This window comes from Ptychodera flava, chromosome 7 (assembly GCF_041260155.1).
Source record: "Ptychodera flava strain L36383 chromosome 7, AS_Pfla_20210202, whole genome shotgun sequence".
Classification (NCBI taxonomy): Eukaryota; Metazoa; Hemichordata; class Enteropneusta; family Ptychoderidae; genus Ptychodera; species Ptychodera flava.
Window position 1 is genome coordinate 22,622,086 of NC_091934.1, and position 26,512 is coordinate 22,648,597.

General features: G+C 37.7%; 1 protein-coding gene across 4 annotated transcripts in view; it reads left to right on the forward strand.

Annotated features, from left to right (window-relative positions):
• Positions 1 to 26,512, forward strand: part of LOC139137040 (serine/arginine repetitive matrix protein 1-like) — an 86,808-nt gene that overhangs the window by 40,517 nt on the left and 19,779 nt on the right. For all 4 annotated transcript variants that reach the window (XR_011553297.1, XR_011553299.1, XR_011553300.1 and 1 more), the window contains exons 2-11: positions 5,819 to 5,972; positions 6,997 to 7,134; positions 8,237 to 8,422; positions 9,189 to 9,341; positions 10,019 to 10,210; positions 10,654 to 10,751; positions 11,959 to 12,085; positions 12,736 to 12,885; positions 23,676 to 23,776; positions 24,915 to 25,151. The gene's annotated coding sequence lies outside the window, so the exon portion shown is untranslated. The remainder of the gene's footprint in view (positions 1 to 5,818; positions 5,973 to 6,996; positions 7,135 to 8,236; positions 8,423 to 9,188; positions 9,342 to 10,018; positions 10,211 to 10,653; positions 10,752 to 11,958; positions 12,086 to 12,735; positions 12,886 to 23,675; positions 23,777 to 24,914; positions 25,152 to 26,512) is intronic.

Genomic DNA, 26,512 nt, shown 5'->3' on the forward strand with positions numbered 1-26,512 from the left:
ATATGAGTGATGCCAATGTGGTATGTAGAATAGCGTTATCAATTCCCAAGTTTCTCACAATGTGAGACAAAATCACCTTGTGAAAATTATCGTCTGTTGTGTCTATTATAACAGAGATCATGAAAGTGTAGGGAGGTACATGTAATACAGTGACAGTTTGAATGATCCTTCCATGATGAGGCTCACACACAACTGTTTAGCCAAGGGATTTAAACATTCTGACTCCAAGTTCTTTCTGAACGGTGATTAAATGTGGAAACCCCCCTCCTTTTTTCAGGAAATTTAGATAGATTTGAAAATTTGTCTTTTTAGGCTCTATGGTTACAACGAATAATAAGAATGCAATTTGTAAACATTAAATTTTATAATCACTTTGCTCTGTATACCTACAAGATTTCTTAAGAAAATTTTCCTTGTTGAAGCCTTTTACTACATTTTATAGTGTGCAACAAATATGGTACAAGTTTATTGTATGTGAAAAACAGTTTCTGTAGACAATAAAAACTTTCTTGAATCAGACTCCATAGCATGTCAAATTGGCCGAGAGAGGACACTATTCACTATGTCACTCTCAGCACAGGTGAGGTAGCTGTAATGACTACAAGGTAATTCCGTTTGATTTATAATCCAAAGACAGTACGACCAAGTCTCTCAGCAGGTCACAGTCTACATGGACTTTGTGGTAAATATTTGTTATTCATGGTTGGTGGCCATGCCAGGAGTGGTGGGCCCTTTCTATGCATGTACAGAGTTTGTGCCACAGGTTGATAGAACTTGTACCATATATTATATTTTTCGGTATTGCATTTTGTAATATGTATCTGTACATGTAGTTCTACCAACATAGGCGTGTACGCAAAATTGTAATTCATGCTGATATCAGTACACACGTCCTTTGAATATCATGTTTTGAAATAGCTGCAGAGTCCAGAAAAGATAAAGGGTCAAAGGTCATCTCCTAATGTGCCCGGCCGTGCCATATTTTGAGAGGATTAACATTTTTCGCCTATCAAGACCTTGTGGGTGTTTATCATGTCGTATGTAATAGTAGTACAACCATCTCTCTCTGAAGATTTCTGGAAATAATGTGGACATGAAGGAATTCTGATGTGGGAATCACAAATGACAAAATAAAAGTTGTGTGTATTAAACCTTACAGGGAATTCTTTTGAGATCTTTAATGAGCAGCACTGCACGTCAATGTCAGAATTGTGCTAGACATAATCTCTAAGTATTCATGATATACAGTATCTCCGTGTAGTAGAGTCTGTGAATGTTGCTTGCTGTCGTCTCATTGATAGTGTTTTTACAGACATCTTTGCTTTACTGTTTACACAGAGTAGTTTTAAATGGTATACAATTATACAAGGATACAACTATGGTTATATGTGTCCATACAACCCCACATGGAGAATGCATACGTCTGCACATGTGAGAAAGATTGACAAGTGACTTACTGATTAAAAAAGTGACAATGATATTACAAAAGAAATATGTCACCTTGTCTATTGTATTTAATCAGATATTTAAAATTTTGGATGTATTTCTCCAAATAAAAATCAATGAATGTCGTCATAACCTCACTTGCACGAAATTTTTGGCAGTATACTGCTGCCTACATTGGTTAAATTTCTGTTAAGTAATTTGCTTGAATTCTGTTATCTACATTCAGAACTGATAAAACAAGAAACATTAGCTTTTGAAATGAATATTGACTTTTTACTAAATGAAGTAATACCTTAGGGTACCTCTGCTTTGTAGATGTCATACACGTATAAGCTCACACACCTCACAGTCGTGACAGTCAAATTGATGAAAATGCCTGCGGAAATCATTCACTCCAGGAGCTAAAAATATCCCAAACGGGAGTAAGTCGTGGGCGTTTGTGCAATCACCTTTACAATTTTTCCGACAACTGTGCAAAGAAAATGACAGAACCTTTATTCTGTATGAATGAATGTTATTGTACAAGCGCTGGTTAATTTAGGACTTGTTCCACTAAACTTTAACAAGTCAAAATTATAGCAAACACAAAATGGCTGTATTTGATTTTGGACTAGTTGTTACCATAGCAACAGCAGGAGGTATGGTTTCTCAGCTAGCTGCATATTGTGCGAATGCTTTTAATCTTTGCAAAGCGGGAGAATTTTTTATCAAAAGTCAATGATGTTGAAAATCGATAGACATGAACAGTGTATTTTCTGAATGCACACAGGAATCAGCTTTTTCAAAAAACAGCGAATTCGATGTTGCTGGAAAGGCAGGGTTCAGGGAAGACAAATTAAGGTTAATGGACAGACCAACAACAGGTTAAAAATTTTCCATTTTCTCTGATTATTTTTCAATTTATGAATCCCAAAGGCTGTGTTTTTGGGTCATACATTATCTCAAAGTTTTGACTTTTCTGTAAAAACCACACATCGAATAAATCAGGATACAGCTAAACATTTCCCAAAGAAAAGGCAAAAAATTCCACTCAATGAATTGATGTTATTCAGCATCGCTGTTCATCAGTATATTTCCCAATGTTTAGACTAATGCAAGCAAATTTAGAACTTTTGAAGAGAGAGAGAAAATAACAGGAAAAGTGTTCAGGAGAGTGGTTTTTGCAAAATCACTTCTGAAGAAAAGGAGACTTTGTTGTCATCATGCCCATAGGGGTTTCAGTATGCCATGACTGTCTGATGTCTTTGTGTTCTTTGTTCTCTATCGGTCCTCCCTGTCTTTTCAAAAAAAACCCAAGTTACCCATCCCTTCTTTTCACGCAGTGTCCTTGGCAAGGATATCTTGTTCAGGAAAGTGGCCATTTTCTTCCGATTGAGCGGCCTTTTATCTGTTGGCAGGAAGGAAAACAATGATTGTCTGAGAGCCAGGCTCTATTGTGACTGTGTCAATGGCTCAGGAAGGAACGATGTATGATGTTGTCTGCAGCGAGGCCATGTCAATGCATTTGTTAGTTTCTCAAATGTACACTGGTGCTGTGTGCTGTACAGTTGGAGAAATCACTCTTTTGATAGTAAGATGTGATCTATTGTGTGAAAGACAGAATTGGAATATTCTACCCCCAAATCGGAAAAGTGTACCCATGCTTGTTTTGTGATAGACTGAACAATTAACATTTTATTTCCGAAAAATCAATGGAACGGAAACGGTAAACTTTGTCTCAATAAAACTAGTTTGAGATTTATGGTTCATGGCCGAGTACATCTGTATGTTCAAAGTCTGCCGTGGAAGCCATACAGATTTGTTTATTAGTTTCTCATATTACAGCAGCAAAGCGTATGTCAGTATTCAGTAATCTGTCATCGATTTACCGCAAGTATGCACGCATTTGAGCGTAAATGTACTGTGTACGAAACGTCAAGCTGAACGGTGCATTCTGATACATAGAATCGTTTTTTATGGTCAACTTGTTTTTTTTGGTAACCTTTTACAGAAAGCCTTGACACACATTTCTGAATTGCATCTGTTACATACCAGCGCAAGGTTCATTCCGCTCAGCATGTACGGCATAATCAGTTCTGTCACCCGAGGAAATTTTCTGAATTTCCCCTGTGTATCCATGTTTATCTGGTATTGCTGCTTGTACACAGTCAAACAACAAAATGACCGGTTCTTGGTATTGTGAGCGGGGGATTTCTGTTTGATCAGTCATGCATGTAGACAACTTCTCAGTTCATTGGTTGGCGGTGGTCAGGTGAAACGACCAGCACAAGCAAAATGAGAATCCTACAATTGATCCATCCGTGGCAAAGACTGAGTGTATTTCTTGCTTTGACAATGGCATGTAGAGAGGGCTTATTTGTCTAGCTGTCATGGGACGTCCCAAGTGACAAAAAAGACGTTTCCTGCAGGAGTTGTGAAAATATTTGATTGCTGTGAATGTCACCATGCGTGGTATGCAGGCATTTCCAATCTATGTGACCCCAAGGTAGAATGTAGGGCCAGGGTTTGTTTTCTGACCTGAAAACTGTCACAATGCCATGCTGGTGTATAGTTTGTGTGAATTCATTGTGAAAGTTGTGCTTATACATTCATGGAGTATAATAAAATGTGCATTCCCTAGACTTATGAAAATTGAAAATTAATTTTTTACCTACTTTTTAATCAAAGTTAACACAATTATTAGCAAATTTTGTTTCCCCATATCTGTACATTTTACACTAATTTGGCAGAATGTCAGCCATTTATTATTCCAAATATTTGCAAATTTTAAAATACTTTGCCTCTCTAATCCAAAACGTTGCGTGATAATCCTAGAATTGTATTTCTGATGACAAAGAGAATGGGTTAACTGAAAGTTTCCATCAAAGTTTCCATGAGCAAAATGTAAGGAAAAGTTGATGGTTTTTAGTTTTAATGTACCGGTATACACATGTAATTAATTGTGATCGAGAATCACACACTTACATGTAGGTCAAAACCTCAGCTCCCTGACCTGTAATTTTGGATCACTCTTGTTACAAAATGAAGAATTTCAACCTATTTTAGCTCACCTCACAAGATCTTATATTATGTTTACCTTCTTTAGTCACAATAATGAAATTTATAGCCTTAATTGTTAAATATACTGATACATGTAGGTATAATGATTTCATTACTCAGGTAATGTGTACCTTGGAACAGAAAGTTGTAAACTTTCACTCACTGCCCTCAAGCAAACTTAAACTTTTAACCATTCTCTTTTATAATGAAGAATAAATATCAAGGATCATCACAAGAACTTTGGGATTTGAGAAACAATTACCTCAATAAATTTGACTGATACTGTATTTTACATTCAAAATGGCTGCTGTACCATATGTTACTATTTTACCAGGTGAAAGAATGTTTTGTCAGTTTTTGAGAGTAAAAATACAGTGAAAACTTTAAATTGCCCTACAGGCTCTGTCCCTGAGGCGCTTTCTACCTCACGGTAAATGCATATTGTGAAACTCAAAGTAATATATCTGTATCACATCTTTGACGTTTCAATTTTACATATTGGGTGTTATTGAGTGTTTAACCTATTTCGATGCAAATCCATCGCTAATTCACCGAAATCGTTCAATATATTTAATTTCTGGTGTAGTATACATGTGTTTCAGACAGCTCAGGCAAATGAAAAGAAAAGATTGATGTCCTCGTAGGCAAATATAAAGTCGGATTACAAATCGTTACAAATTAGTGTCGGGTTATTGAATATCCCTGGGAATAATTGTGCCAGTTTCATGGCAGAACTGTTTCCAGAATAGGGCTGCATATATGTTTTCACATACCAGTGCATGAAGAATCAAATATTTGACAACATTTTTTTTGCACTCATGGCGATGCTTTGCCATCAGCCACGGCCAACCGGTTTCAAAGTTTCAAACCCTGTAGGCTGTAAAAACATACAGTGAATTATGAAAAACCCCTTGCTACTCAGCAGTTGCCAGTTACATTCACATCATGGCACTGTAACCTTGAAGGAGAAGGCAACCTACATGCACAGGGGTCGGTGAACTCTCTATGCCAAGGTTGACAGACAACCATTGCACAACAGGCATCTAATTCACAGAGAATTTATTTCTTTCTGTATGTACCGCAGACCTGGTCAGAACAAATTCCCCAAATTCCTTAAGACAAACTTTAGTTTTGTCGAAACCTCAGTTTAGTTGCATTAGGACTGTGCTACCCTGCCATGACCTTTCACCCCTGCCCAAGGGCATAAGAAATACCAGCATTATGATTGCCTGTACTGCCTGTATGAGTTTTGACAAAGACAGTGAAAGTATTGCCACAGGCTCTGACAATTTATTTCAAATAACTCATAAATTTCTTGTTTTTTCATCCCTAGATGATGGATCCACATTTATAAATATTTACCGAGTAACAAGGGAAGCATGTCCAAGAAACTGAAAGACATGGACAGCAAAAACCAAGATTTGTACGACTTCTTGGTTTCCAGTGAGTTAGCCCACTACTACACTGACTTCACCACCAGACTAAAGGTAAGAAACCTTCACTTTTTGCATAGTATGTTCATTTGTGGAAATGTCCGACCAGTTACCATAATTTTTGCAGGTCAACTTTGGTTCTCTGTATCAGTACAGTTGCTTTGTCTGCCTACACCCATAGCATGTTGAAATACCGTGTGTATTTGGCTTGTCAACACCACTTTCATACATGTACAGTGTATGTGTGATAGTACCATTCTTGACGAAAATGGGATTTCTATCAAGACCAGAACTGGTTTGTCAACAACGGCAATACACAATTCATTCAACTGTACAGACTGTTGCTCCACTGAACGCTGGTTATTTCAACAATCTAAAACCAGAAAATGAAGTTGATATGCAGAATAAATTTCTGAAAATCAATTTCAACACTACTGGGCTTGATATTTGAACCGCACTTTAGAAAGTCTGTGAATCTGTTCTCTTGATTGGGGCAAAAATTTTGTACAACTGTTGCTTCATGTTGTGATGTATTGTTTATAGCAAGACTGAGGAATGCTGGGCCCTTGCTAAGCTTTAATACTATTTAATGTTACCTTAGGGGGTATGTTTGCATTTTTTATCATGAAAGACACCCTCAGATAAGTACTGATTAACTACCATAAGGCAGATCAACAGGGATGTAGAACAGTTTGGTTACAAGTCGTAAAAATAAAAGTATAGGCAGTAACAAGTACCGGTAGTGTGTGAGCACATTAAGTTGTGCAAAAATGTCCTGATTACTAAACTGATTAATTTTATAGCCCTTCAAATTTTAGCTGACAGCTGGTTATTTTTGCTGGCTGGCCATTACTTTCTACTTCCCTGAGATTTGATCCTGTGTTCATCCGATGTGCTGTTGAAGCCACCAAAAGGAAAAATGAACAGTAATATATATACAAGATGGACATGCAAATGTTCCAAAATTCAGATAAGCATACCAGACCCGACCTGTATGCCTGAGATATGGAAATGTACATGGATCTGCAATTTTCATTTTCAATCTCAACTTTGTTCCTTCCCTTCAATTGCTTTCTAGGTGACTACGATTGGTCAGATCAAGTATGTGGACGTGGAAGACTTACGGGACATTGGGATGACCAAGCCGGAACAAAGACGCTTGAAGAAACTCTATCAGAAAGAACATCCCAAAGGGACGTTTGGAAAGCTCAGAAAGGTGAGAATTAGAGAGAAAAAGTATGCGATGAATAATCAATAAACTTTGAAAGTTTCCTATCAAATCTTATCAACTGCACTTCTTTCCCTTCTCCACTGCAGTGATGTAGAGTATTTAACCCTTTCACCACCATGGTTTGTCCCAAATCCATTGTTTTCTATGGTAAAGTTGGACCTGTATACAGGGAACTGGGGGTGAAAGGGTTAATCCTCATTTGCAGTCTGATGGTGTGATAGACCATGCAAAACGCCAAAGAGAAATAGTTTCCCACCTGCCTATTTTCTTTGTCGGCTAATCTGTGACATCTGTGGCCTTCCATCTTGATGTTAGACTGTTGAGTCCCAAATTTGCTATTTGGTGTTCACAAACTTTGGCATAGAAAGATGTGAGACTTGGCAAATATGTGACAGTAGCAATCCTTTCATAAAGGATTATTGTGGATGAAGGTACCCTAGTGTACCGGTAGACTTTCATTTATTTATTCATTCTTTCATTCATTTGTTCATTCATTCATTTATTCATTCATTCATTCAACCATCCCTCCGTTCATCTATTAATTCATTACTTTGTCCATCCTCAATCCCTCTATCAATTCATCCATCCATCCATCGGTCCATCCATCCATCCATCCATCCATCTGAGCATTCATTCATTCATCCGTACATTCATCCATCCGTCCATCCATCCATCCATCCATCTGAGCATTCATTCATTTATCCATCCATTCATCCATCCGTCCATCCATCCATCCATCCATCCATCTGAGCATTCATTCATTTATCCATCCATCCATCCATCCATCTGAGCATTCATTCATTATCATCCAACACCATCCATCCATCTGAGCATTCATTCATTCATCCATCCATTCATCCATCCGTCCATCCATCCATCCATCCATCCATCTGAGCATTCATTCATTTATCCATCCATCCATCCATCCATCCACCCATCCATCCATCCATCCATCCATCCATCCATCCATCTGAGCATTCATTCATTTATCCATCCATCCATCCATCATTCATTACTTTCACTGATTCATTTCATGAGTTTGTTCCATTGATTTATTCATCTGGGTTTTTTTTTTGTTTTTTTCCAGTCAATTCTGGGGAAGGAAAAGAGTAATTCTAGGGCTTCCTTGTCTATGCCATTATCTGTCTACGAGACGACCAAGTTTGGAAGGCATATTATCCCGGCAGAAGCTCTCAGCATTCACAAGGAGATTGGGAAGGGAGAGTTTGGTATTGTACAGCAGGGAGTTTGGACCAATGAGGAAGGCGAAAGGGTGAGTGGTAATGTACCCGTAATGGGTTTGGGTCAGTGTAATGGGTTCTATCATGCTAAGTGGGTTTGGCATGTACCGGTAGTAGGTGTAGTGGGTTCATTTGGGGGCAAGTGCTTTTGATTGGGTTTACTGTTACGGAAGGTAGAAATTTGTACACTGTTGAATGGGATTACCTGAGCCTATTGCATACCAACATGGGTTACCTTGGCTTACTTGAGATACAGGCCTGCCTTTCAGTGGGTTTACTGTGGTCAACTTTGGGTAAAACTGGCTATGCAGGTGTTATTAATCAGTGGGAATGAAGTCATAGTATGAGCTAGATGTACAGTTGTCTTGTAGATGGTGTAGCTGTCACACCGTAAGATTGTTTATTGTGTGGGAATGTCAGGTATGACACTTGAAGCTGAAGTGGCGACAACGCAAGGTCCATTTTTAACTCCAAGTGATCCAAATATAGCGGGATGAATCACCCGTACCACAGACTGGTTGTGTGGTTATATTGTGTCTGAGTACAGTACAAAGGGTGTGTGGAGTGCTGTGATTGAAAGAGGGTTTAAATCAGCATTTCAGTGGAAAGAATGTCAACTCAGTGTTTTGAGTGTTTGAAGGGGAATCAATCAAAAGAAAATAAGAGAAATCATTGATTTTGAAACCTGATATACCCAAATGTGAAGTGGTATTAAACACAGTTCAGTTTGGTTCTATACACGGGACTCTTCAATTCCTCTTTGTTAAACTGTGTGCTGTGTTGTGGGATTTCTTCCAGATCCAAGTCGCTATCAAGTGCCTTAGCAAGGATAAGCTGCTGGCTGGCCAGGCGGATTTCCTCAAAGAAGCCACCATAATGCATTCCTTGGACCACGAGAACCTGGTCCGTCTCTATGGAGTGGTACTTGACGTAGAAAACTCACTTATGCTGGTTAGTGACTTTCTTTTTTTTTACCGTGTGATCTTTGAACTCTGACCCCCTGGCGACCCCTGTGACATCATGCAGTTGAGTAGCTAATCTCTCAATCTTCTAGATTCATCAGCAGAAGTGATTTCCCGCAAACCTGCAGAAACTAATGTGTTCACACTGTTAGTCTAGCACGCCTTCACTCTGTAGGATTTTGTCCCATCCAGGGAACAAGACTCAGGAAATTTGAACGCAGGAATCTGCCAAGTTTCTGTTCAGGGGGTCATTTCAAACTCACAATATTGATCGTATCTCAAGCTTTGGAGACTAAACTTACCCTACATCACTGTGAGAAGCTATCATTGTTTGTATTTGGTATTTAATCACATTCCAGAGCTAAGAAATAAACGTGCAGACCTTGACAGGGAGTAATTGCATTGCAGACATCAACATTTTTTGTCGCATACCAAGATTTGACAACTTTTTTGGAATACAGTAATCGTGTCCACTACCTTTCACAGAACCCTTGCAGGCAGAAGTATGTAATTACTGTATACAGTGATATCTGTATTGTTCAAAATCAAGTAGGCACAGCAAAAGAATCATCCTGCAAGCCAAATCAATATATTTTGTTCGCATTGTAAGCATACCATCCATCAATTTCATCTAACTGGGCGAGATTTTATCTTCCCCTTTCACAGGTGACTGAGCTGGCTCCACTGCGCTCGTTGTCGGAGTGTCTGAAAGAGCCGAGTCTGAGGTCGTACTTCCCTGTCATCCAGCTCTGTGACTTCTGCACTCAGATCGCCTCCGGTATGAAATATTTACACAGTAAGAATGTCATACACAGAGACCTGGCCACAAGGAATATACTGGTCTTTTCAAAAGACGTTGTGAGTAAAAAAGTCTGTTTTCAATTTTAAACATGATATTTGTATTTAGATAGCTCTCACTGAAAGGGGGAAAAGTGTCTATTGCATTACAGAACTATGTTATCTGTCATGGAATATGAACCTTGTATGACTGTGATACAAAAGTGTGTCTGTTTGTCATGCAAAATTGTATTGTTCGTGACTGTCTCAGTACCAGTTGTTTCAACTGCCATTTTGATTTTTGAAGAGCGCCCTCAATAGAACTTCTGAAAGAGTGCATGTTGTATCATCGGTGGTCTATGGTAACTGATGTCTCATGTATACTTGAATAGAATAGATCTGTAGAATGAAGCAGGGATGAAAAGCAAAGGTTAGAAAAGGCTTGTTGTTGGTTGAAGATCTGATCCAAAAATACTGCAAAAGTTTAAGCTCACCATAACAGTGACTCTTTTGTTTCACGTCAGGTAAAAATCAGTGACTTTGGCTTGTCAAGAGCTTTGGGTGTCGGCAAGGACTATTACCAAACCAATTTTAATGTTAATCTTAAACTGCCATTAGCATGGTAAGTTCCATCTCATCTTCTACACAGATTTATTACAATGTTTACAAATACAATGATGGAGGATTCTGGTTTTCTCAGGTCAAAAAATTTATTTCACTATAGTAAAATTTCTTTTATTGTGTGTTCAATGCAAATTTCTTAAATTCAAAATTCTAGTTCATGTTTGTATGCTGACATTAAACTTTCACACATGTCATCATAGGACAGGAAACAAATTGAGAATTCATAAATTTGACTGTGATAAATACAGAGAATTATTTTGCAGAATCCACTATTTTATACCCTTGATAACACGTTTAACTTGTGCTAGGACGGTTACCCCCTGACATTAAGCCATCCCACACTTACCTTAATGCTAGCTTCAACTTTTGGATTTGAAAATCTCCAGGTGGTTAAATTTCAAGGGGTGTCTATCCATATACTTGTTGCCTACTTACTGTAAAAAGCATTAATTATTCAAAGGGATCTAATTTCACCATTTTTGCTGAAACAAAAGTCTACTAAATTAAATCCAATGAAAATGTTAAATGAAAATAAAATCTGTTGTTTCATTGGCAAAAACAGTGAACTTAATCCTAGTGAGAAGTCTCAAACATCAAAACAGTGAAAATTAAATCCCAGTGACAGTGTCAGGGAAATACAGATTTAACTAGTTATAGGATAGTCACCCCTGGACTCTTATCCGTACCGTATTTCTAAAGCCTAGCCCTGACTTTTTGGTGAGAAACGTATATGTAGTTACCCCCTGGAAACTTATCCAAACCCTATTTATAAAGCCTAGCCCCAACTTTTTTTATGATAAACATATATGTGGTAATGTTCAGGGGTATCCATATATCTGTTGACTTACTTATTAGGGGAAATATGCATCAAAGTAGTTCTAGGGTAGTTACCCCTGGACATCTATCCCTAAAGCCCTACCCAAAGTGTTGGATGAGAAATGTGTAGGTGTTAAATGTTCAGGGGGTGTCTATCCAGACACCTATTGACCTATGTATCAGGGAAATACACATCTAATAGCAAGTTCTAGGGCAGTTACCCACTGGACACTTATCCAAACCCTATCCCTAATTGTCTTGTTACAAAATGTACAGAGGGTAATGTTCAGGGGGTGTCTGCCCTTGATGCCTTTTGACATACACAGCCCAGGTGAACACATATCTCTCGTCATGGCTGACGCTCATGTTCATTTCGTTTTACTCCGCAGGTGTGCTCCAGAATCGATCAATTATTTGAAATTTACATCTTCCAGTGACATTTGGGGATTTGGTGTCACGTGTTGGGAGACATTTACCTACGGCTTCCAGCCTTGGGCCGCTCTGACTGGGAGTCAGGTACGGCAACTTTTCAGCCCCAATCTGTATTTCCGGTTTTGCATTTTTCACAGATTTTACTCTGCAAGAAAAGAAGTTATGATTCCTATAACTTGAATGCATTTTTCAACATCCAGATTATGAAATCTCTCGCCCCAAAGGGATTTTCTCTCTTTTAATCTGATTTTAATAAACTTGGCTACTATTCTGACAGTGTGGAAAATGTTCCATAATATTCAGAATTAGTTATTAATCAGTTCTTCAAGCAAAGTTTTCATGAATCTGTAGATATGATTTTCTCTTGCTTGCAAGGTTTTACTGCACACTGTGTCTGAAATCATTTCAACTCTGTGAGAGTAAGAATGTCCATGATGAAAGAAGTGATTGACAACTTGAAAATGTCTTATCATTATGTACAAAAAATCTGAAGGCTAGTCCCTGTGACTGTATCACAGCATTTTTACCAAACATATTTGACAGGGAGCAATTACTTGAACAATAATAATTAAGATGACTCTAATAATCTTGGTTACATATTGTATTTTGTTTCAAAATGAATTCTCCAAAAGATAACAAAATCACTGTAATTGTCTGTCACAGAGACTATTTCCTAACACAGTGTTTCAGAGATGTATTTAATTTACAAATATTTTTGTCTTTAAATTTGGTAGATATTACAAGCGATAGACTCACCAAACTATCAACGTCTTGAGAAACCAGACTGTTGTCCAACTCAGTATTACGAGATAATGTTACGATGTTGGGAACATGATCCAACTAAGAGGCCATCCTTTTTTGAGCTTTGTGAAGAACTGCCAAAGGTAATATCAATATTTTGTGTACATTTTGTTTTGTTGACCATCTTCTCCATTCTCCTGTTGTTTCTTCAGTTTGCCAAACTGTGAATTAAGGTAGTGTGCGCCTCAAAAGTGAAAGACTTACACTTTTGCTCAAACTTCCCTCAACAAAACTTTCAACCGTTTGCTTATAACAAAGCAAGAATAAAAATCAGTGTTCACCATGCAAAGTTTTGTATCAGAGAAACTATGTAGCACTCCTACTGATATTTCACAAAAGTAAGATAGTGGAAACTTTAATACTCAAAGACCTTCAAATATGACATTAAACTGGTCCAATAATCATTTCCATTCAAGGTAATACATTACCAAGTCCATGGGACAATTGTGATTTACAAATTTAAGTAGTGGTTCAGGAGCCCCTACAAGGGGTACATCAGAAATGTATTGTTAAAATGTGAGAATTTGACTTGAGATGTAAACTTTGGAACTTAAAGATATTGTAGCTTACATTAAAAAACAGGAAACACTTGGATATTTTTGATTAGCACTGATCCTAATCATGATATGCCAGTCATTCATGATTATGATTGTGCATTTGAATATGGCTAACAACTGTTATGATTGCCTCCCACACCAATCATGCCTTTCTGAGCGTCAGTGTGATTGGTGTGATTGCAATATAGCAGACAAGGAGCAAAGTTTTTTCAAAGTGTGACATTCTTTCCGCCTACCATCAAGTTTTGTTTGTTCCTTCAGTTTTTCTGTACATTTAACAACATTTAAAACAAGTTTGTCATCAATTGAATCCTCTGAAATTTGAGAAGTGTATAACATTATTATCTGCAAAATGCAAATATCTTGTAGGTTTTCACTGAAGGCAACTGCAATAGCTAAAGATGATCATGTTTTGTTGATGCGTTCACAACTTCAGTATCAACAATAACATCACAGGATCTGTGGATTGTGGTTCGTCAAAAGCCTACCCCGTGTAACGTCTGTAATGTAGAGCGCCCCCAAGAGTTTAAGATGACTCATCATTGTCCAACTCTTTTCTGTGTCATGTCCCAGTAGCATGACCTATGACCTGTGCATAGCATTCTGATGACCCTGTATTGACATGTTAATCAAGAACGTATTCCATGACTTTGCTACTTTTGCATTCCAACGTCATGAAACACCCTCCCCCACAGTGAGGCCACATTTTGCCATGGGGTATTATGTGTTCTGAAACCGTCTCGATTTACAGTGTGTGTAAACTGGTCAGAAATACTTTGTCAGTGTGACGTTTGAAGTTTTTCTCGGTAGTGTAAACCAGTGAAGGAGACTGTGTCAAGAAGAATCAAAAGCAAAAAGAGTTGGATGTGTGACACAATGCATGTGACAGCCCTACCCTGTCTCTGTAGTCAGTTTATTGGTATGCATATGTGATTTGTGCTGTAAGGGGAGAACCGTTTGATTTCTGGGGGGGGGGGTATGGAGGAAGAGGGTATGGGAGCAAATTTTTTTTTCCTGTCCGAGTGACGGCAATTTTTTTTCTTCTACTGTCAGACCTGCATCAAATTTTTTTTTTCAAATGGAGTAGCAGTGCAAATTTTTTTTTTCTTGGTCATCAAGTTTGTAATTCGTTGTATATAAGGGAGCCGTCATTATTTACAGCCTGAAACTCCGAAATTTCGAGTGCCCCCCCCCCCCCCCCCCCCACTTCGCCAACCATGATGAATTTGAGTAACCTCCCTCTCGAACTCTGAAATTTTGACTGATCCCCCACTTAGAAAAGTTAAATACCAATGCATGTTATTGTAAAATTTACAAAATACAGCAACAGTAAAGACCTTTTAAATCCTGATGTACCCTGCTAGACTATCATCAGTTACCTCATGATGGTTCAAAAAAGGTGAACACATCAAAATGAAATTCAAAGTCACAATAAAATAAAGATATAAAAGATCACGCAGTATCTAATCATATAGTATGTTGTTTAATTTGGATGGATATTATGACAGGGTTTTCACTAGCATATCTGACCGGGCAGAAATTGAAAGGACAGGGGGAGAACATGAGAGAGTCTTAGAGGGAGAGTGTCACAGGGGCTTTCCCCTATGTTGCATGGAAATTTTTAAGATATTGATGTGTGCAATGGTGCAGTCTGGTGCAATCTGAGAGGTGTTTTTTATTTTTTTTACCAAGTGAAACTGTTAGAATACCCCAAGGGGAGAGACACACGAGAGGGGGTTCCCCCTCTCGTATTGGAAATTTTGAGAAATTGATGTGTTTAATGGTGCAATCTGAGAGGAGTTTCAGTTTATTTTGCACTCGGTAAAACTGTTTGAAAATGACATTGAACACTGATATTTTTTACATTTTTTGCATGATCAGTTTTTGAGTCACAATATTCAACAACCAAACAATGACAATACAATTTGTGAAAAACAGTTCTGTTTGCCAGAGACTGAAGACAAATGAATATACAGGAACGGAAAATCTGTGACCTTCTTGTGTCATTTCTCCAGCTGCCAGCTTCTAATGAAAAGCCTGAATATGGTATGTTTGCGATCCGGTGTTTGTGGTCAGAAAAACAAGGCTCAAACATTGTATTTCATTATATTTGTTGTTCCTCAATTTTTCATTGTCAAGGTACATCTTTCTAACAAATTTATATTGAGAAAATAATATATTGGTTTTAACACTAGTTTATCGACTCCTGTCTTGTGTTTTAAATTTTCACAATTTACAGAAGTCAAATAGTCCCCTTTAGATAGTGCCTATGCCATTGAGATATTGCAACAGAAATCCTGAAATATGATTTCTTGCGTCAGAAAAGGGAAGGAAAACATTGAGTGTACTGAGGTGTAAAGTAGACCTATGTAGTGCATGCTTATATCATAAGTGCTAGGAAAAGAAACTTAAGAATTGCTTGTGGTAAAACATTTGCGCCGCCTATGGCGGTGCGCCGGCAAAGAATACATGAGAATAAGGTTTCCAAATTTTGCTTATTTCTGGTGCATTGTGACAATTTTTTTTTCTCTTCTGTCTGTTATGACAATTTTTTTTTCTCAGGCCATGACAGGCTCAATTTTTTTTTCTTCTCTCTCACCTGGTGACAAATTTTTTTTTCTAAAAATCCTCCATATCCCCCCCCAGAAATCAAATGGTTCTCCCCTAAGTGGCGGGCTGGATAGTAGGTGTTGCCCATTGAAATGTTGTGATAAAACAAACTTGTCAGTAGTCGTCATAGTATTCTAAGCAGCGGTTCAGGACCTTAAAGGATTTATGTAGTATAGGTGAAGACAGGTATACACGAACAGCGGAGGGTCAGTTACTGGTGGGGAGTGGAAACGTCTATGCTCAAGGTGGGTTCTAATGAGTCAGCGACAAACCAAAACACTGTTTGATTTGAGCCAGGACATCTTTGTGGTCAGCCCATTATTAGAACTGTGTTTGTTTTTATCTCAGCCTCATACATAAACTGTCACAAACTTTTGTCAGGCGGTTGCCCAACATGTTAACCTATTTGGTATGTGAATACAGCTGTCTCAATGTTACAGATTGTAACAGGTCACAAACATCATGGTGTCAACAGATAGACATTTCTCACATACTGTGTTACCTAATCTCATCGATGTTTTATGATAAATTTCTTCACGCAAAAAAATTTGAGATGTGCAATGTTTGCCGCTCGTTCATCATGTTTGAACATAAATTGTTCTAATTCAGAACAGCTGGTTCTGTCCAGTGATGGGTTTGTGAACAGCAATTATCGTACACTGAAGGAAAATATCAGCTTCTGTCCTGAAAACGAGGCATAGACAAGTTGTGGAAGTACAATATCCAAAAACACTTCCTCTGACTTTGGTTCTGTAGATTTTGTAAGATAATGTCTTCATTGAAAGTGTGTAGTACAGACAAGGGTATTCAAAGTGGTGTACCAATATTTAAGGTAGAATGCTCCTCGGGGACAGATATTCGGACTCTCAAACTTTTACAATTCTTTTCTGATATACCACGTGTGGGTGTTCATTTTAAAGCTCTTGGTGTAAGAAAACTTTTCACCGGCTTAGTGTTTCAAAATTTGAAATTTTTATTTCTCTCCATAGAGTTAACAGCAGGAATGGCAGCCATTTTGAATTTTAAATATCGGTAAATCTTGGGTTATTTGTTTCACTGGAACCAAAATTTGCACAGTGACCCTCGATTTTTATTCTTGAATTTTAAAAAGAATGGTTGACAGATTCCTTAAGAAAAGTTTGAGCAAGTCTTTCACTTTCGAGACGTGAACTGCGTTAAAAAAGTGACTTCCAAATAGCAGAGTTGTGGTGTACAGGTTAGTTTTCAGTGGTGACATGTGCTTTGAATCAGATGACCCCCCTCTCCCACAGGAAGTGTGATAATTGGTTAGTTTCCATGGCAACATGGTTAATAAGGGCTGACCCAAATTCCTGTAGTTGTAGCAGTTTTGAGGGAGGTTCTGTGATTCATGAAGTGGTGACAGAAAACAATTACACCATGGTGAAAGTATTTTGATCAGGTCGCGTTGGGGTCAGTCAATCAAGCATGGAAGAGACCAAACATTTGTCAAAGAAATTTTTTTGTGGGAAACCGCAAAACGTTTTATCTTGAATACCCAGAATTGTGTCCGGAAGAGAGTCTGGCAGAGTTTTCAGAAGTGTGTGTATGCGGATATTGCTCAGATTTTTTGCTTAAATATGCCTGTGATGTGTTACAGTGAATAAGCAACGCTGAGTTTCGTCAACACTGCTGTCGCCGTTTCTCTGTTGAAAATTTGGTCACAGTTGCCCGGCCAGCTAGAACGTAGGGGTACTCTATCATGTACTGTAAAATGCTAATCTTCTGAGAGAATTTTGATGACTTTTTCACGTCATTTTGAAACATTTATAGTCTGCTGCCGATTACAAAATGTTATTTAAGACCTACTCAGGCTCTGTACTGGTATGTTATGTCAATAAAAGAATGACGTAATGTGGAAATTCAAATCATAAATTATGGTTTCAATGTGTACATAGTTGTGTTTACATTTAGCACAAGATAATAAATGTTTCTGCTGGCCAATGACCTGAAGGTGTTTCAGGCGTTTTGTTAGTATCAATAATTTCTCTATTTGACCCATCAGTAACCTTGGTAATACTTTATGTAAATTTAATTTAATACAATGTAAGGAAATAAGTCGTGCTTGAGGACAGAGTTGCTTCAAAATTTTAAGTTGATTGTAATTTTATACACTTCGCCCATACTGACATATACAACCGGTTCAAAAGTAGACATAATACATATGGATGTGGACACTGGAATTTTAAACCGAAAGTCGTAACAATCATTTTACTTCAAGGCAATGACAGCTAGAAAGTTACTGTGCATATGTCATGAAGATCAAGTTTAATTTTAGACTGAATTTATCAAGTTAACCCTTTGAGTGCTGTGATTTTTCCTACCAAAATTTTAGTGCAACATTTTACTAGCTTTTAGGAATTTTCCTGTAATTTTTTTTTGATAATTTTGGACCAAACCGACATCACATTTCATTGGCTACAATTTTTTATTAAAATTTTGGCAAAAGTCTGAGGAAAATTGTCTAGGGTATATTTTAAAAAAGAGACAAAAATTGACACCGGCGGTCACAGGGTTACAAGGAACAGGATATGCTGTAATATAAATAGTGTTTCATAACCTGTGTACCAACCTATTTGGCCAACCATCCCCATCCAAAACAGATCAAGGCTGTGACAGGGTTGAACATGCTAGAATAAAATCTGTTGAGAGGATATTTTCTGTGAAGTTACAATTTTAATATTCCACTGCCAAATTATTTGTGTTTATTATCCTCATAACCCATACAGTGGTCTATTTTCTCCAAACTTATATGTGCTTGTGTAGTCACGTTGTACGATTTACATGTAACGTGTCATGCATTCGCCATCATTTTCTGATACTGTTAAAATTAACGGAGCCTGGTCAGCTGTTTAAGATCCTGTATGAAATTTTGCTTAGAAATGATTTTCTGCAGTCAAATTTATCAGATGTTTGATAGAGTACTTTTTATGTGTCAAAATGGCTGACATAGAAATCTTTACATTGAGTCAGATGTAACTTGATGGCATTAGATGACATGGAGGGGATTTGATGGACAGACGCACACACAAAAAGAAAGTATGCTTCTCAAATTTCATGTGCCTGAGTTCCATCATGCGGTATATGATTACTTTCTACTCATATCTTGATATGGAGCCAATTTATTCTTGATTGCTAGACACACTGACACCCAGGCAATGCACTCTGAGTCGCTTGACTCAAAAACCCTGATACAGCACATCTTGTGACTGTCAGTCTGTTGCTGGTTTTTTTCCATACACTGATCTAAAATTAGTATATTTTTGTACCTTGAGTGGAAATATTATTAATTAATTCAAGCTGCGAATGATTTTGCTGACAATATACTCAGAAATGCATTGGAGTTTAGTAATATTCAACTTGATAAACATTAATATGAATGCTTCTCAGTTGGTGTATTGTTGGTTTGTTGGCATGTCAGATGCTCTATCGCTGAGATTGGCGACGTGTTGGAAGTGTTTGAAGAAATGGGAGTTAAAACACTTGTGTGCTCTATTTCTGACACATTCTGAAGTTGTTTATGCCCCGGAGGCACTACCACATCATCATTCAAATGCGAAACGCTCACCTTTCAACTTTTCTTTGCCACCGCTTAAAACCAGTTGAGCGTTGTTGATGTCTTAAAATAACATTATTTCTTCTCCTCCAATGTGGCAAATTATTATGATTTCTTTACAGTGAAATAGCAAGCAGTTATGTCACTGAAGTGATATATATTTAAGGTGGTGCTGGTAATTAGAGAACAAAATTAATTTTCCCCTTAGCACATTTTCATAAGGTTTGCAGCCTTTTTATCTGCATCAAATAAACACACAAAATGGTGACGGAAGTTAGAGAAGTAAGTATACATAAAACGTGTGAACAGCTTTTCAAATGTTTCTTAAATGAAATCCGGACAATGAATGGTGTGTCATGGATTGGTTAAAGACCGCTTCACACCAGAATGACTCCTTTCTATTCCAAACTTCTCCAGCAGAAAGGGTTAGAATTCTTCAGCAAATATTTGTGCCTGACTCTACAGACAGGCTGTGTCTTGTAGTCAAAAGTCTGCTCGGCAGATGTCAACATTTTTGTTACGTTTGGACGCACAGACATTTGTGCTGATTTAATGAAAGGCTTGCAGTGGACAGGAGTTTTAAAACTGAAAAAGTTCCTTTTCATGGTTGCAAGGTTACTAAGTACCAGGGGAAAACAGTGGTTTTACATAAAAATACAAACAACTATTGCAGGATATTTATTTTTAGAAGCAATTTTTGGAACGTTTCCATGTTTGCTGTTCATTGTACAAAAATACCAAACAAAAGCACTGTATGGTAAAATGCTGTCATTATTATGTAAGATTCTGGAAAAGTTGTCAAAGAGGGCTAAGAATGTAGTGGAGAATCAAATGATTAAGATTTATTCAACACAAACCATCAGTGAAGCGATAACCAGTAGGTACTTCTGCATGTCATCAGCCAGTGTGTTTAGATTGTCACTGAATTTGTTCAGGAAATGTTAAATTGTTTTCTTGCATCTGTTTTAGATTTAATGGAGTCCACATTATCTGTTGATTGAATATTTGTTGATTGAAGAAACTTCTTCAGAATATCACAGAAATTTCTTTTTCAATTTGACCCTTTCACTACTATGGTTTAGTCCAATCCCATTGTTATCAAGTGTGTGTGGACCTGTTTACAGGGAATTGGGGTTGAACAGGTTGAAGATGTGAACTTGCAAACTGTTGAGAAAAGTCATCGAGCAGAGTATTTTTTCTTCAAGCAACCTGATATCTCCAAGATACCATCAATGTGACTTCTTGTCATATTTGAAATATTGTTGTACACAAAACAGATGTGATTTCTTCTGCCACTTTTCTCTGAAATTTGTTGTAGTATGTAATGTAACATTAGCATTGCAAATGCAACTCACTGTGTACAATATGCAGTGCTATTTTTGACAAATGAATTCTGGGGCAAATGAAATTCACCGGTCTAAAATAAACTTGGATATCACTCATGTACAGGGTGTGTTGATAAGATAAAGGCAGGGCAATTTGACCTGATCTTTTGTGTGGAACAAGATCTTGTATTATAACAGAACAAAAATGCTTGAAAACACATCTAAAGTAACAGCCTATGAAGATTTCATGGATGCTTAGTTCAAAAATGGCTTGAAGAGTACGGTGTCAAGTCGCATGGGTGGTATTAACAACGGAAGGTGTCACCGGAGAAGCACAAAACAACTTGAGAAAATCATAATGATGAAAGAAATGTCATACATGGTTTGTGAAGTGTGACAGATCATGTCGTTTGCTTACTGAAATGACATGCAATCACAAATTTCAAACACATTGATATTTTCGCCAGGTTGAAATTTACAGCCGACAAAAATGAAATTTTAATCTTTTCATTTACTGTATTTATTAAAAAAGAAGATTACAAATTCTCATGAGATTCTGCTAATAACATGTGTGAAAATATTCTTGTATTTTCTCTCCACTCTAATAGTTTTGACGGCACAAAATTCTCATTTCTAAATTTTATAATTTTCTATGATAATATTCATTGACTTTGCCATACAGAGATCTTGGTTTTATCAGACTTAAAAAATTTTCAATCTGTAAGAAAAATTAAATAATTTACAAAGTCATGACAGAATTCATAAATTTTACCTTCTTTGTCATTTGGTGTTTTGTTTCTCAATTTTTGTTCTCTTCAGAGTTTATATTCAGCATGTGTAAATGTCTGGATATTATAAAATTACTTTAGACAGTTCCTGCACAGATTCAATCCTTTGCTCATGCAATTTCTGGTTGTGTAATTTTTCTCTCTAGAAAACATGTAATCTTCTGTAAATGGTAAGGTTGGCACTTGTAATCAATGAAAGTTGAATGAAAAGATTTGAAAAGGACCTGAAAATTTCTGTGAGTGACTTGGCAGGGGGAAAAAGAAGGTGGTCTATTGTTATGCAAATAGTGCAGTTGTCATGCAAATATATGTGCTTCTTATGCAAATGTTCAGGTTAGGGTGTGTCTAACAGCTGAATCAGGCTGGTAATTCGTTTATTAATCACACTCGTCATCCTTGCTCAAGGGAAACTGTTGCTGGCAACACTGTCTGGCTGTAGGGGATATTTTTGTATATTTTTCCGGTCCTGTCAAGTGAGATTGCCGACGGAAACACGTACATCTTTTTCATTGGGTGCGCGGCAAGGGCCGGCCAAGATCTTCATTTTCTGACACTGTGAGCTATGCAGTGTAGTGGATGAAAGTAGGTCAGTAAGGCATTTCACACCAGTCTCATCTTTAACCTATGCCTACCATATTTTTGTTATGCCGAACATTTTGATCCCCGTGTAGCCAAAACGTTTCCCAGATAATGGGTTGTATCACTTGCAAGAATTGCCATGGTCATTTACATGTAAGTGTCTCTCAGTAGCAAAAACTGAATAGAATTTCTGTCCAAGGTCATTCTTAACGAGTCTTCTCACTCCCAACTTTGTAGTACATATAGCCAATTCTCAAGCCCTGCCGAGCATGATGTCATTAATTTGATGTCTAAATATATTCACACAGACGTGACGTGACGAGTTAGTACAGAATTGACCCAATTAAGGTTAATTGTTAGTTGTCTCACATCTCTTCACACCCACGCAAGAGTCGTGAATTGTACTTTCAGAATTCTGAAATGAATGATACTATTCAACCGCACCGTGTCATCTCTAGACCATGCTGTAATTTCCATGAAGCGACTTCCTGTTATGAAATAGCCATGCTGTCAGTGAATACTGTAGCAACTCTGTGAGGATATAAATGGCTTGTGCCTTAGGCAGTGTGGTGTACATGCATACTGATCAGTACATTTCAAATGCAGGTGGCTGACATCATATTGTTTGCCCATGTTTCACTCTGATGAATTTCTCAGCGTGATATTCGTCCCATTATCTGCACCCTTGAAGCTGTTACACCTGCTTTCTCCGTTCCAGGAATCAAATTACAACCACCATCACACTGCGGTGATACCTTTTCTCTCTTTTGAAACCTGCCGCGCAAGTATACACATCAGTTCCGATAGCCCCATATACAGCTGACCAGCCAACCGACCCCTTCCTGTCGTCTTGGCTGTTTACATGTCAGCCACTGACCAAACAAGCCAAGGGCGGTGGGTTCATCTAAATGTCGTCACTGGACTCAGCCTCTGTGTAACCATTAACTTCCTCCGGATACCCTGCTTTCCATATAAGGGGTGTCTACACACGAAAAAAGTAGTCACTTCCTGTCCTCCAGATGTCTATCAGTTGAACTTATAACCCCTTCCACAAAACTTAAGACATCCATAAGACCGTGAGTCCATTTGTACACACGTATCCTCTCACAATGGAGTGTATTGTTGAGGTTAGTTTCAACTCACAGGGAATACCCTGTTGAGTTTTCCTAGCCAAGTATCTGTATAATTCATTATGGGCTCTGTAAAATTCAGAGTTCAAAATGAATGTATGTAGGAACTTTTCATGACCCCATAGAATTATGAGTTTCATGATACATTTCAACCATTTCTACTTTCGAGTTCACCTGCCCCCTTGTAAAACATGTAATATTGACATTCAATATCTCACACGATTTTTTTTATGTCCTCCTCAATTTAATAGCCGAACAGGATTGAAGTGCTGACATCAAAATTTTATCTGTACCATTTATTTGTTTTCAGGCGAGGCCCATGCAGATGAAAGCATTGACTGACTTCCCAACGAGCAAACCAGAATATTTGTCTTACAAAGAGAACGACGTCATAACGGTGTTAGACATGAGGTAGGTATATCAGTACAGAATGTCAATAGTGTAGGGTTCCAGACCTATGCAAACTTTGACCTCAGACTGATTCTTGTCTCTGGACGATATCGGTGGATGACAGAAATTTTCAGTTTTCTACAAATTTTTCTGTCAGACATTAATTATTTTGGATCCAGATTGCATATTTTCAAGTAATTATTCTTAGGTGAGTAATGATTTTAAAATTAGAAGAAGGAAATGAGGTGATTCAGTGATCGGCTTCTAGAATAGTTGACCGGATTTGTGGATTTATTCAATTGTAAAGGGTTTAATCAGAGAGATTTGCCCTGCATACTGTCCCTTTGTTGTTTTTTGAATGTGGTCAGTTTGCTTTGTTTAGACTCTGTACCAAACACAGACAAAAGACTTTGGAGAAAAAATAAGGGTACCTCAGACAATTCTAATCATGGCCGCCAAAAAAAGTGTAAACTCAAACAGCGTGGTACTTGGGACAGGAATAGTTCTCCTTTCAGTATGACATCATCGATATGCTGTAAATGGTTTATGTATTCACTTGATCAAGCGACGAGGCTCTGTCAGCTAAACTACTTCTAGTCTCATGATCTAATGAGAAATTATTAAGTCTCTCCAGCACGTTTTGTTTGCTCTGGCATTAATTCCTTGGCTGATTTCATCAGATTAATATGTTGATCTATCGGCTGATTAAATTTGTAAAACATGGGTGTGAACCTATATGTGATACAATCTATGTTTGCCAACCAAGTTATAAAACAGTTAGTTCTCAGAGTTTTATTTTAATGGCAATAGCAACGGGGAAAAAATTATAAACAACAAGAGTCAACAGTTCTTCCTCAAATTCCTCCGTAAGTTTATTAATGACATGAGTTAGTGTGGTAAACTTCAATTATACAGTGGCTGATAATGCTTTTAAGGCTACTGAAAATCGATAGGCTAGGTGAGGCCTGATTTATCCGGAATGAGATAGTCTCCATGCCTCGATGCATTGAAATCAAGTTACTTTCGAATAAACGTCAGGCGTAGGGTAATTTATTAGATTCTAAGGTCACATGTGATTACAGGGTGTAATCAGCCATAGCTGATTGGCTGAGGGTACTGACTTCCTTTCCTGTTTCTGCTCCGCGGCCGTTCGCTTCAGGAGTTCCCAGGAAGGTTGGTGGAAGGGAGTTGTCGGGAGCGGCAGAACCGGAATATTCAACACGGACAACACCATGGCGTACGACCCGTCGGCCCCCAGCAACCAGCAACACCAGCTGGCCCAGCAGAAGATGCTGCAGCAGCAACAGCAACAACAACAGCAGCAGAGCAGCTCCAGGTTTAAAATTTACAAGAAGGCGGAGAAGCCCAAGTCGCCGCAGAAACACTCCAAGAAAGGGTATGTCTCCTCTGAACTTTTGGTTTCAAGGTCACGAACTTAAAACAAACATTATGTCATGTGGTGAGGACCACATCAGTAAATTTACAAAAGTTGTCGTTTTTAACTGCATTTATCCAAATTTCCCACAGCATGTTTTGTTCAAAGTTTTTCTTTGCATCAGTTATAAATATGTTTTCCTTCTGATTCAAACTACAGTAGATACTGTATTTTAGATACCCAGTATTTTAGTTCAAACCAGAAGGCGGTAAATCGCCGTGGTAACTACTCAGCGTTAGTCACAACAAATTTTGACTGAAAGATTAGAGTATTGATAAAAAATTTGCAAAATATATCAATGTACAGTCCTTTAGATTTTTCTTTGGCTGACAGAAATTTTATTGTGACAAAAACTAAACACTTTATTTGCAAAATGTTTTTGAAACAAATTTAATAAGAGGTAAAACAGAATTTATATGAATGAAACATTTTTCAAGTGGAATCAAATTGAGCCTTTTGGAATGTGAAGTGAGAAATGAAGAAAAATAAAAACAAATTGTAAATTGTATTTTTGGAAAAGATTGGTGCGTGTTTGACCACATTAGCTTCACAAAAAATTTGAGAAAAAAATTGGAGGGAAGTTTTGGAGGGAAATCACTATTAGCACGCGTGAAACAGTGCAGACAGCTGTTTTCTTGATTTACGAATTCATCGAATACAATATGTTTCCTCTTTATGTCAGCTTTATTTATAACCAATAAAACGCGCCGCATACTTTCATGTGCTCCACAGGAAACAAAACAGCCTAATATTTTGCTGTTCCGGATTAAAAAACAAAATTCCTGGAACTGACGAAAGGCATAAATAAACATGAAAACCTGGAAAGAGAGCGAGGCACACTTTTTGGCCCGGATTTTGCAATCAGATACTTAACCCTCTCACCCCTCTTCATCCCAATGGAATAGCCCACAATACTATGCTGGGCAAGGGTTCATCTTACTTCTGATAGTGGGGACATAGATTAAAATGAGTGGGTTGGGATTTTTCCAAACAAATATTTATGACCGAAAGATTTCCTATCTGCATTTGAAAGCATTAGATATTAGATGACAGTTGCGGGTGATTATAAAAGTTACATATCACACTGACGAAATAAGAAAAATTGTCTTCTGGAAATGCCATAATCCGGTCTGAAATATGTTATATCGCATCTGAAACTATAATTCACCTCAGGGAAGAGCTTGTTAATAACTCTATTTCCCGGACTGTTCCGTGGAAATATTAAGTCTTGCCATAAATTTGCGGAAGAGCTTTGCAGAGTGGATCAGAATTTTCCTCCACAGCCATGAGGCAAACTTAAACAGCTGAGCCTGTTCTTTCAT